General features: G+C 42.7%; 1 protein-coding gene across 4 annotated transcripts in view; it reads left to right on the top strand.

The window, feature by feature from the left end:
• WDHD1 (WD repeat and HMG-box DNA binding protein 1) overlaps positions 1-13,583 on the top strand; it is a 156,031-nt gene that overhangs the window by 4,442 nt on the left and 138,006 nt on the right. For all 4 annotated transcript variants that reach the window (XM_029950313.1, XM_029950311.1, XM_029950314.1 and 1 more), the window contains exon 2: positions 7,944-8,062. The gene's annotated coding sequence lies outside the window, so the exon portion shown is untranslated. The remainder of the gene's footprint in view (positions 1-7,943; positions 8,063-13,583) is intronic.

A 13,583-nucleotide genomic window follows, 5' to 3' on the forward strand; every position in this document is an offset into this window, starting at 1 on the left:
CATGTGCTCCTATGCATCAGCATTTCTGTCTCTCTTGGGTAAATCCCCAGCAATGCTATTGCTGGGTCATAAGGGAGTTCTATGGATAGTTTTTTGAGGAACCTCCACACTGTTTTCCAGAGCGGCTGCACCAGTTTACATTGCCACCAACAGTGTAAAGGGTGCCCATCTCTCCACACCCTCTCCAACATCTGTAGTCTCTTGCTTTGTTCATTTTAGCCACTCTGACTGGTGTGAGGTGGTATCTCAGTGTGGTTTTGATTTGTGTTTCCCTGATGATGAGTGATGTTGAGCATCGTTTCATGTGCCTGTAGGCCATCTGGGTGTCCTCTTTGGAGAAGTGTCTGTTCATGTCTTCTGCCCATTTCTTCACTGGGTTATTTGTTTTGTGGGTGTGAAGTTTGGTGAGTTCCTTGTACATTTTTGATATTAGCCCTTTATCAGATATGTCATTTGCAACTATCTTTTCCTATTCTGTCGGTTGCCTATTAGTTTTCTTGATTGTTTCACTACAGCTTTGTAATACAACTTGAAGTCCAGAATTGTGATGCCTTCACCTTTGCTTTGCCTTTTCAAGTTTGTTTTGGCTATTGTTTTTTTGTGGTCTATACAAATTTTCAGACTCTTTGATTTAGCTCTGTAAAAATTCCTGCTGGTATTTTGGTAGGGATTACATTAAATGTATAGATTGCTTTGGGGAGTATATACATTTTAACAATATTTGTTTTTCCAATCCATGAGCATGGAATATCTTTCCATTTCTTTGTGTCATCTTCAGTTTCTTTTCTCAGTGTTTTATAGTTTTCAGAGTACAGGTCTTTCACCTCTTTGATTGGGTTTATTCCTAGGTATCTTATTATTTTTGTTGCAATTGTAAATGGAATTATTTTCTCATTTTCTTTTCCTGCTGCTTCATTATTGTTATTTAGAAATCCAACAGATTTCTGTATGTTGATTTTGTATGTGAAGCCCTCTGGTCCTGGACTTTTGTTTGTTGGGAGTTTTTTGATTACTAATTCAATTTCTTTGCTGGTAATTTTTATCTCCATCTTGAAGATGAGAAAGCTGAGGTACAGAGTCTACGATATGATCAAGATCATAACATAGACCAAGTGGAAAGTCTGTCAGGGTCTGAAAAATAAGTATTTGGAAATGGGATATTTTCCATTCAATAAAATGAGGCAAAGAACACAACAGAAGGAACTAAAGAATGGAAGGAAGGAAGGAAAAAAGGAAAGAAGGAAACAAGGAAAGAGGGAGGGGGCAGGATGGGAAGGAGAGATATGGAAGGAAGAAAAAAGAAAATGCTGCCAAGAGCAGGTCACCAAAAGTTGGTAGGTTTTGAAGTTGAAAGGGGTCATTCAGAAATGAAAAGGGTAATTGACCACAAGGTGAAATCATCTCTGAGCGAACAAAGGAGGAGAGTTGCTCTGTGGATTCTTGTTTTCAATACTAAGGAACAGTTTTCCTATCTCAGACGGAATTGTGTCTGGCTAATAGTATATATGAGAAAGCCTCTATATCTACTTGACCTGTGTCTTGCAGCTTTTGAGTTTTGGGCTAGAGGAGGAAGGGATTTTTGTTAAAAAAATGGCATAAGGACAGAGGACTAAGGAGAGGATGTTGGAACCAGTCTCAGTAGTCCAACCCCTTTGGCTGGGGTAGAGTCCCAGGGAGAAAGAATGGGACTGTCTTTGTGAAAGAAGAGCCCAGGGACCAGAAAGAATCCTCCTGTGGGAGGAGCTATTCTTTCTCCTTAGGCATATACCCTGGGGCCATGCTGGCTCTCCTAGGCTTTCCAGAGCAGATTCCTGGGACAGATATTAGGGTTCTCACTAGGTTCTCTAGTGTCACTGGGAGTTCCCTCCAGGAGATAGTGGACATTTCCCAAGGGATGGGGTAGATATTGTCGCTGACGGGCTGGCACTCTACTTTCTTCAGCAGAAGAACTGAGCAGGGGAGAGGTGGCTCATGTAAGAACAAGCCTATGGGGAGCTTATAAATAGCCTGAGTGGGACAAAGGAGGCCTTGTTAGAACTGGCCAGCTGGTGGTAATCATGTAACCTGGTGATACAATTACACATGTTCTATGTTTTGGGTAATGACTTCCCTCAGTAAACCAAATTGGTAATGTAGTATTGTGGTATAATCTCATGAATACAATGGGATTGAAGGTTGGAAATTAACGAAAAGTCCAAGTCACAGTTTGCCAAAAAATATATAGGTATATTTAGATATTCATAGTGTATATGTATAATATATAATTTATCCATCTATAAACAATGCTAAAAATAAGATATTTTTAAATATTTTATTTTATTTTTTGAGAGAGAAAATAAGCATATTTTATTTTTTGAGAGAGAGACAGAGGAGAGAGAGAGAATCTGAGGCAGGCTCCCCACTCAGTGCAGAGCCCAGCTCGGGGCTTGATCCCATGACAGTGAGATCATGACCGGAGCCGAAATCAAGAGTCAAATGCTTAACTGATTGGACCACCCAGGCGCCCCTATACTTTAAAATTTTTTAAATAAATTTATTTGGGGAACCTGGGTGGCTCAGTTGGTTAAGCATCCGACTTTGGCTCAGGTCATGATCTCACAGTTTCTGAGTTCTAGCTCCACATCTGGCTTCACTCTGGCAGCTCTGAGCCTGCTTTGGATTCTCTGTCTCCCTCTCTCTCTGCCTGTCCCCTGCTCGCACTCTCTCTCTCAAAAATAAATAAACAAACGTTTAAAAAAAACTTTAGAGGCACCTGGGTGGCTCAGTCAATTGAGCATCAGACTTCAGCTCAGGTCATGATCTCACAGTTCATAGGTTCAGGCCCTGAGTTGGGCTCTGTGCTGATAGCGCAGTGCCTGGAGCCTCCTTTGGATTCTGTGTGTGTGTGTGTGTCTCTCTCTCTGTCCCTTACCCACTCACACTATATCTCTCTTTCTCTCTCAAAAAATAAACAAACTAACTAAATAAACATTTATTGAGTGTAAGATTTATAATAGGTTGCAATGTTCTTATAAACTTAGAAATTATGTCAAGCAACCCAAGTAGACTTCTAATGTGGGCTATTTGGGATTTTATGATGTCCAAGAACAATGGATATGTGATGTGTATAAAGCTGTGTTGCTATGAAGGAAATTGAAGGAAGCAAACATTTAAATTTAGAATTTACCTTAGACTGTCCTGCCTACTATTCTCCCCCTAACTAACCGACCCTGGCCACAAGGGCCCACTAGCTCTTCCTCCTTGATCACAAGACTCACTACAATGCAGCATCCTTCACAGATGGTTCCCTATGTCTGGGGTTCTCTTGTCTCATTTTCTGCTCTCACTTTTTTCAAGTCTCTGCTCAAATGTCACCTCATCTCAGAGTCTACTACTGTATCACTCTATGTAAAATCACATCTCAAACTTACCCTAGTCCCTCATGCTGCTGACCCCCCCTTTACCCTGCTCTAACTTTTCTTCTTTTCATGATATCTATCATTTTCCAGCATGCTATACAATTTGCTTGTTTCTTATGTCTGCTAGTTATTGTTGGTTCTCTGTGTCATTCTTCCATCCTCTCCCTGACTGCAGCTATTCACTGTTTGCTGTGTGATTCACTGATGGATCAGAGTGACACATAGTAGGCACTCGATATTTGCTAAATGAAGAATTCATAGTGTGGGCTGTAGAGAAAAATCTGTGGCTATTTCATTTTATCGCTTTTAATACTGCTCTCTTTAGTTAACTATTTAATGGTCTTTAAAAATGATCTTAAGGAAACTTTTATGATTTCAATTAATAGGTTGCTATGTTTGTAAAATACAAAAAATTATATATATTTCCCAGGGAACTAATTAAGAATTGACCACTTATTTTGGATAAATCAACCTAGTCTCAAAGCAACTTCATTATGAAGCAGTTATCAGTCAAACCTTTCATACATTTTGCAAAGGAAATTCAAATTATGTATATTCTCCTTTTCACTTCATCTTGTCTTTTTGTTGGAAGAAATCGATAAGTATTATTGTCTCATTTTTACTGTCAGGGTAAATGATTGACTTATTCAAGCTCATCCAGGTCTAAGGAAGAAAATCTAGAAGTCATGACTTCTAGAAAACACTGAGCAAAGAATCCTTGCAGGGACTGGCTTATGTAAACTAGGGAGAAGACCAGGTATAATTTGGCTCCCAAATAATTCCTGTATTCCCTGAAATAACCAACTATTTAATAACTTCTGTAAAGGGAAATTATTTCTTTTTCTTTTTTTTTAAACGTTTATTTATTTTTGACAGAGCACAAGCAGGGGAGGGGCAGAGAGAGAGGGAGACACAGAACCTGAAGCAGGCTCCAGGCTCTGAGCTGTCAGCACAGAGCCTGATGCGGGGCTAGAACCCACGGACTGCAAGATCATGACCTGAGCCAAAGTTAGCTAATTGACCAACTGAGCCACCAAAAGGAAATTATTTCATCCAGCTTTCACCACAGAAGGAAAATGTCCACATGAAAAACTCACTTGATGGACTTGAAAAGATGTCTTGGTGTCGTCTAGGATGAATCTGAAACTACTTTAGTGGCTGGCACTATTCTTGCAGTGCTGTGTCCTCTAGGCTTGCACAGAGGAGTCACTGTGTGCTGGGGATGACTCACTGTATGGGGAAGAATTGGTTATGAAAATATAGTCCTTTCTATGAAGAGGGAATCTGGCAGCCAGATTTGAATGGGTCATCCATAGTAAATGACTAACTAATGGATATTAAAAAAGAGTTAACCCACAGGAATGGCCTTTGTCTCTTTAAGAAAGTGAGTAAACATATAAATCTTAAGACTTTGAGTCATGAGCCATGTGGCCAGGCAATGCACCACTTCCCTTAAGAGGTTAGCTGCTGGTACTAAGAAAAAGGGATAGCCAAAGAGTTGTTATAGAGACAAAGGATGAGTCACCCTCTTGCCTTTCTTTCTGGTTATCTTGAGTCATTTCAGAGATAGATAAAGCTAGTGCCTTGCTACTTAGTGGGCTTACATCTAATGTTGGGATCAGACATCCTTTTGGCTTCACCTCCTTACTCACATGTCCCCTTTTGGTGCTGATTTGATGCTTCTTAAAACTAACAAAAGGATTCTGCTGTGATCAGGGTGTGCCCAGGGTATTTATAACTTCTATACATGCAGTAAAAAGGACTCATTAGTACCCAACCTGAAGTCTATACAAACTCTTCCAACCTAAGAGCATCTGGGTGGCTCAGTCATTTGTCCAACTCTTGATTTTAGCTCAGGTGGTGATCACAGGGTTGAGCGATGGAGTCCTGTGTCGGACTCCGTGCTGAGTGTAGAGAGTGCTTGAGATTCTTTCTCTCTTTCTTCCTCTGCCCCTCTCTCTGGCTCTCTCTCTAAAAAAAAAAAATGTGTCTAATAAAATCACAAAAATATCAATGAGTAATTTCTAAGTACAGACCTCTGTGCTGTTTGAAATCAGGGACAAGCCCAGTATTAATCCTCAAGCAGTAGGCTGTCTGATTTCTACAGGCAGAAATTTTAGGACCATGATGCAAAAGCAAGAGCTCTAGGAGAGGCAGCTCTCCAGGATGGGGAGGCTCAAACAACAGATTCATATTCTCCCAGTTTTAGAAGCTGGAAGGATGAGATAAAGGTGTCTGCATGCTTGGTTTCTTCTGAATGGCTTCTCTCTGGGACTTCTAGATAGCTGTCTCCTCCCTGTGTCCTCACATGGTCTTTCCCCTGTACGCGTCTTTGTCCAAATTTCCTCTTCTTATAAGGATGCCACTCATATTGGAGTAGGGCCCACCTTAATGACCTAATTTTAACTTAATTACCTCTTTAAAGACTTATCTCCAAATATAGTCAATCTGAGATACCGAGGGTTAGGATTTCAACTTATAGAATTTGGGAGACATACTTTGGCCCACAACAGAGAGCAGATGGGAAGGAATGGGGAGAGGACAATTGTTATTTTAGCTGTCGTGGTCAAGGAACATTCCTCCAAGGAGGTCATGTTTGCACCAAGGTAACGAGAAGGGGGCAGCCATGTAAAGAAGTGAGGAAAGAGGGGACAGCAAGACCAACGACACTGAGAATGCAGCAGACAAGGGCTGGAATAGACATCTATTGCACGTCTCCTGCCCCGGAAGCCCTCTCCTTGCCCTCCTCACAGGCGGCTCCCAGCAGCTATGTTAGCACCTCATGACCTCTCCCCTGAGGTTAATAGAATCAGGAGTGAACTATTGAAACAAGCTGAACACTTGGAGTCTCTGACCCGGGAGCTGGGATTTCAGCCCGTGAGAGACCATCAGTCACTTGGTATGTGTGGCTGTGAGACAAGACACATGGAAAGATCTAAAGTACTTCAACTCCTGGTTCCAGGCCTTTTCAGAGACCTACTCTCATTTCTGCATTTGGATTTTCTATGTCACTCTTGCCACCACCCCACCACCCCATGGCTTTTAGAATTGTTTTTTCTTCTTAGGCTTCCTGGAACTGGCTTCTGTCACATGCCACCAAGTCACACCCTAACACAGAATGTAGGCCCTCAGGGGCCTCCCTGAAGAGTTGGGGCGTTGATTGTGGAAGCCTACATCCTCCTTGTATGCTGCTCGGAGTCGTGCTAGAGAGAACTGGCTTTTAGTGATGTCACCCTAGCTACTGCTCTTTGACTCCTGTTCCAGAATGTCTCTACTTGAATGTGACGGTGCCCACCCAGGGGCATGGGAAACACTCTAGTACTGGAAAGTCTTTTCTGGAAACTCAACCTTGGCTGCACTTTCTCTATTAGGCAGCCTGTCCACTGTCAGCTCAGGCTTGCTCAGATCCACAATTTTCTGGTCTTCATCCCTAACAAATCCCCAGGAATCCTGGTCTCCATCATGCTATATTCTGCTTCCTGCCCATTCCTCAGCAGAGTCTTTCCTCCTCTCTCCCCCACAAATCATTCTTTCCCTCACAAAAAAATACATTGCTTGCTTTATATGGATTTCCCATATAAATCATCTATGGGCCTTTACTAAAGCTAAAAACAGTCAAAACACTGGCTGCAAGCTCTCCAACACACTAGCCGTCTAGGTTGGAGAAAGCAGAGGTGAGGAGGCCAGCTGGAAAGTGTGTCTGACCCTGTTGATAGACATCGCCTCCCTGAAGCCCTCAGTGCAAACAGAACTCTGGGCATTGCTGGGCTGTGGCAGGGTGGGGCAGAGCAGGACTGACAGGCTTTTGCAGAGATTCATTGGCAACATGCTGTGCATATTTTCAATGCATCTGCTAGTCAGCAACCATAAATATCTCTGTGGAATGAACTGGGGAGATCTGGTTTGTGCAGAAAATAGGAGAATGTGAAGGAGGATTTTCCCCTTTCTGAACTTTTGAAGGGCATGCCATGTACTCTGAATGCACAAGGTCAGAATCAAGGTCATGAACCTTGAAGAGAAGCTCAGAGGCACCTAGTTACAGCTGACTGTTTACTATAAACTGTGGAAGTCTATTGCCCACAAAAGCACATTCTAAATCATATCCAGAGCATGAAGCAGCAAATGGTGATAGATACTTCTCAGAGGAAGGCTAATTCCTTCTAATCCAAGTTGTAAGTCAAAGCTCTCCAAATCCCTTATTATCATTAGCTATAGTAACTATGAGCATGGGACACTCAGAGCTACCTGCCCATGATCCCATAGGAGTAAATGTCAAGGGTCTTACAATTAAATAGGAAGCTTCTGTTTGTTCTACATCTAGCACTGAACTGGTGGTGAAATAGGAATTAGGCCATGAAACGTACAGTTTGTGTTTATAGAGATGAGAGTGGGCATTATAACACTGAAGTTAATAAAAGCCCTTCCTGGGGGTAACGAAAAAGAGCTGAGGGATTGATTCCTGGTGATGTCCTCGTACAAGAGCAAGAAAAGTCAACTGGTATAGCATTCCAGGAGATTAACTGTTATTTATTACCTCCCTTCCAGATAAACAACAGTTTCAACTATAACTGTTATCACTACCCACTGCTCATCCTGCCTCTGAGGCCAACTTGTGCATCACGTCATCAGTCAGGCATAACACATCTACTTTAGAGGACACACAGGTAAGACATGTTCCCTGCCCTCAGGGAAGTCCCGACTGTTGGCTCTAACACCCACATGCATACCTAGCGCATGATGTGAGGACTACTGGAGCAAAGGAACATGGCCCATGCTGTAGGAGGGCAGAGCAAGGGACAAGGTATTCTTCCGGGCAGTGCAAAAGGTGGGGCGAGGCCAGTAGAAACAGCCTGAACAGATCCACTGAGGACTGAGTGTGCCCATGCGGGAGCAGCCACTGGGGAGAACACTTACGTTGGGTTTACTGTATGCCAGAGCTCTGCCAGGCGCCTTCTATTACTTAACTCCTTTCATCCTCACAACAACCCTATTTTCTCTCATTTTGCTGATAAGGAAGGAGACTGAGGCTCAGAAAGTCAAACTTGCTGAGAGTCGTATAACTAGGAAGTGGCTGATGTGAGGTTTGAGTCCGTCCTGTGAACCGTGATGGTATTCTGTGCTGCCTGTGAGAGTACAGGGGCATGTGGGGGGAGGTGGGTGCGCTCCAGTCAGATTCTGAATGTCCATTAATGCCGTATACTTTATTATTTCCTTATTTTTTTAAGTTTATTTTGAGAGAGAAAGAGCGAGCAGGGGAGGGGCAGAGAGAGAGAGAAAGAATCCCAAGCAGGCTCTGCATTGCCAGCACAGAGTCCAATGCGGGGCTCAAACTCATGAACCATGAGATCATGACTGAAACCAAGAGTTGGGTGCTTAACCAACTGAGCCACCCAGGCGCCCTAAAGGTACCCTCTTTAAACAGACATGATTAGATAGTTCTTTGTTTTAGAAGAATAAAGCACAGGCTGGTTGAATGATGAATCAGGGAAAAGAGAGGCTATTAGGAGACAAGGAGGCATAAAAGAGTATTGTAAGACTCTGAGAGCATCCAGAGCAGTGGCAATGGGAGCAGAGAGAGGTTATCTCCATTTGTTTACCAAAGAAGGTTTAGAGCTGGGTGGCGAATACCTGGTGTGTGCACCACCACCCACAGCAGAGCCAGTAACTGAGGCCAGATGCATGCGGTCAGAGGCTGCCTCAGAATCCTTCTCAACACAGTGCTCTCAACATCGTAGCAGCAATTACTAACCGATCAGAGCCGTACACTAGATGAAACCTACTTGCCATCCCTTGGCAGGACAGACATTTCAGGTGTGAACTCACTCATAGGACTCAGTGGCACGTGGAATGCCTGAATAAGGAAAAGATAACTTGGAGGCTTCTGACTTGGGCACCTGAATGGAAAGTGAACTTATTGGTTCTGGCAGAGAACAAAGGAGAAACGCGTTGGGAGGGAAAACCATGAACTTTGTTTTGTAGATACTCAGAACTCAAATCCAAGATACTCAAATATTCCTTGTGAGGTATGGTGCTTGCCTAAGATTCGCTCTCTCTCACACAAGAAAGAAAGAAAGACAGAGAGAAAGAGAAAGAGAGAAATAAAGAGAAAGTATCACGGAGGTGTGGAAAGTGAATGCCCTCTCCTAGAATGGGTAGAATGGAAAAGGGCTAAGAATGGAACCGTGGGAACCCCAGTCCCTCAGCATTGTAAGGAGGAAGAAGAGAGCACGGTCTGATAAGGAAAGAACATTAGCAGATGGAGGTAGTCAGGGGTGTTAGACACCGAGGAGAGGTCTAGAGCAATGATGAAAGTTGCAATGAGGATTCGGTCATGGGGAGATCCTTGTTGCCAATATTGAGAGAACATTTTCAGTACCATGGGTTTCATGGGAACCAACTTATGCCGTTCGGTGGCTAAAAAGAAGGTGAGGAATATAAAACTATTCTGTCAAGAGGTCTGAAGGCAGGGTTAAGGGATTAAACCAGAGCATGAGCAGGAACGATCAAGTGAATAGGGAGAGATGGAAGTTGGAGAAAAGAGGCAACAGGTGCACATGGAAACAAGAAGATATGAATTAAGAACAAGGAGGAGTTCTTGGAAAGAACAGACATTTATCACAGAGTGTAATTTTACATTTATTGGTGTGATTCTTACCACTAGTCCAAGGCTCTTTTTTGGTCACTATTTTATCCTCAGGGCCAAGTAAAACACCAGCCACTGAATAAATACATGCTGAATAGAGTGAGTAAATGGCTGGATGACATTGGTTCTTCTTAGACCTGAAGGAAAGAGTCAGTGGGCTAATGTTCTTGGTAGCAAGGGATGGAGAAAATCATTTTTAGCTGCTGATAAATGAATTCAGCAGAATTCATATAAAAGCTATACCAGAATTTTTACTTTTTTTTTCAAAGCTGATTTATTTTTTTGAGATGATCCAAAGTGGGCTCCACGTTGGCAGCAGGCTTGAACTCACAAACCATGAAATCATGACCTGAGCCAAAGGCAGATGCGTAACTGACTGAGCCACTCAGGTGCCCTCAGAATTTTCACTTTTAAAGGCAAAAAAAGAGAGGGAAGGCAATGGTCATTATGTCCTTTATAAATGCACACTAAAAGTTGTGTGAGGATTTGTGACATCAGTAATTAATGATGGAAGTGATACTTCCTTTATAGTTTTCTCTTATTTCAAGAACTAATACCCAAGGCACACCTCGGTTGAGCATCGTGCTTTAGCTCAGATCATGATCTCATGGCTTATGAATTCAAACCCCATGTTGGGGTTTGTGCTAACAGCTCAGAGCCTGAAGCCTGCTTCAGATTCTGTGTCTCCCTCTCTCTCTGCCCTCCCCTGCTCATGCTATGTCTCTCACTCTCAGAAATAAAGAAATATTTTTAAAAATTTTTTAAAACAACAAGAACAAACACCCAAGATATATACAGAGTAACCAGCTCTGATTTCTAGCATTTATCTGATCAGCAGAAGCTTTCTTCTTTTTTTTAATGGTTTTTTAAAAATTATTTATTTTTGAGAGACAGAGAGAGACAGTGTGAGCAGGGGAGGGTCAGAGAGAGACGGAGATACAGAATCTGAAGCAGGCTCCAGGCTCTGAGCTAGCTGTCAGCACAGAGGCTGATGCGGGGCTCGAACCCACGAACCATGAGATCATGACCTGAGCCGAAGCCGGCCGCTTAACCGACTGAGCCACCCAGGCGCCCAGAAGAATCGTTCTAGAATAAATATGCTTAGAAGAGCACTACTTTTTAAAATATAAGAATGATCAAGTTTGGGGGAAAAAAAATGTTCCTTTTGCTTGTGTCTTTTTTTCTCCTTGGGATTAAAAAAAAATTTTTTTTTAATGCTTTTCCTTTGCCATAGCCTGTGAGGAAACACAATTATACAGTTGTTTGCCAAAAAACACAATAGTGGCAGTGACATCATCAATTTGTGCCTCTTTATAATTAAATGAGATTGATATGAAAATATTTTTATTTCTTTAATGATATTATAAATTCTATGTTATTCCTTCTGCTCTTTCTCATCTGCTTATCTGCTTTTTCTGAAGGGTGGACACTTTTACACATCAATCATTTCCAGGCTCCTGAGTTTTTTTAGACAGCTCTCTTTAACTGCATCATTGCCTGTTTCTCACCACCTCTGTATATTTTCAAATGTCAGGGAATTCTGGGGCAGGAATCAGTAGCACCTCAAGGACTCAGAGCAGGCCCTGGGCCTCAGACTTTCCACTTCTAGAAGGGATACAACCCCTGTTCTTTATGGGGATTGTATGGCTGAGTGCTAACTCCTTTATTCTCTTGAAACAGGTATGAAATTCTTAGAGGAAAAGTCTGAGTAAGGAAAACCCAGCAAGGTTTTGACTCGAAGTCAGTTGGCCTTGCAGAGATCTTTAGCTTCAGTGCCCCCAAAGCTCCAGCTTTAGTCCTGCTGAAGCTGGGGAAGAAGCAGAGTCCAAATAAATGGATCACTCAATTATTGCTCCCCAAAGCCAATATCCTGTAGAGCAGATATATTAATGCTTTGGGTTAGGTCTCTTTGGGTGTTTGTTTTTAATATATGTATTTTAATGTTTATTTATTTTTGAGAGGGAGAGAGAGACAGAGCGTGGGCAGGGGAGGAGAAAAGAGGAAGACACAGAATCAGAAGCAGGCTCCAGGCTCTGAGCTGTCAGCACAGAGCCCGACACAGGACTTGAACTCATGAAGTGTGAGATCATGGCCTGAGCCAAAGTCTGACGCTTAACCAACTGAACCACTCAGGTGCCCTTCTTTGGATATTTTTTAAAAGAGGGTGCTGACACTTTCCCCATATTATCACAGTGGAAATCAAATCATGTGCTTCTGTGTTTGGACATCAGGGCACCTCCTATTCCTCGCTCAGTGGGTTTAGAATTGTTGTTAATGTGCCCAAGCAAGAGTCTTTCTGGGAAAATCCCTTCTTGTCCTGCTGCTACAGGTAAGCATGTCCAAGCATTTAGAAATAGGGCGTTCTCACAATTTTAGTACATGTGGGGAAATCACAGATGGAACTCAAGCCAAGAGGCACGGTTTATTGACTGAGTTGGCAGCTAACGCTCTCACCACCCCAGAGACTTGCCTCAGACAAGTATGAAGTCTTGAATCTGGGTGTAGCCCCTCCGGGAAGATGAAAGCTCCAGTCTTGATTTGAAGTCGAAGGGAGCCTGGGCAGTTGAATGGAAGCGGTGGATATTCTGGCTTTAGTCAAAGCCATAATGATCCGCAGTTCAGTCCTCTGTGCACTAGGGCCTGGAAGGAGAGACGGGAGCACTCTGGGGGGGATTAGGGGCAATTCCATATTTATATTCAGGCCCTATATTCATAAAGAGCTTAAATTTTACCTTTTATGCGATCTGCAAGTGAGTTTATGAATTTAGACACAAAGTTACACTTTCAGGAGGAGAAAAAAGACAAGGTTCATTATATTATTTTAATTTTAAAAGCACATAGTATTTAAAAAATACTATGATTTTGGGGCACCTGGATGGCTGTCAGTTAAGTGTCAGACTTTGGCTCGGGTCATGATCTCATGATTTGTGGGTTTGAGCCTCATGTCAGGCTTTGTGCTGACAGCTTAGTGCCTGAAGCCTGCTTCAGATTCTGTGTCTCCCTCCCTCTCTGCTCCTACCCCGCTTATGTTCACACACACACTCTCTCTCAAAAAAAATTTTTTTTAATAATCCAATTTTATTTTTATTTCTTTACTTTCTAAGTAGGCTTCACATCCAATGTGGAACTTGAACTCACAACCCTGAGATTGAGTTGCATGCTCTATTGACTGAGCCAGCCGGGTGCCCCAATATATTCCAATTTTAAAATTTGATTAGCCCTGTGCACAATTTTTTTAGTATATCCACAGCCTCAAAAGTAGATCTGATCTGCCTTCCATCTGTCTTACTGCTAGCAAAGGGGCTTTAAGTGTGGACTGAATAACTAGGAGCCATATACATTCTAAATAATACAGGCATATGGAGAGTTTACCAAGAGAAATAGTTCTCCATCCTTTTCCTGGCAGTCACACATCCCCTGTTCACCTCCAGGAGTGTGTTGGCCACAGGAGCTTCTCCTTCCTGTGTCAGGGCTGCCAGAATGACACTGGGGTCCACACAGATCCCAGCAGCATGAAACTTAGCTTCCTCCCGATACTTCCT

Source organism: Suricata suricatta, chromosome 9 (genome assembly GCF_006229205.1).
Source record: "Suricata suricatta isolate VVHF042 chromosome 9, meerkat_22Aug2017_6uvM2_HiC, whole genome shotgun sequence".
NCBI lineage: Eukaryota > Metazoa > Chordata > Mammalia > Carnivora > Herpestidae > Suricata > Suricata suricatta.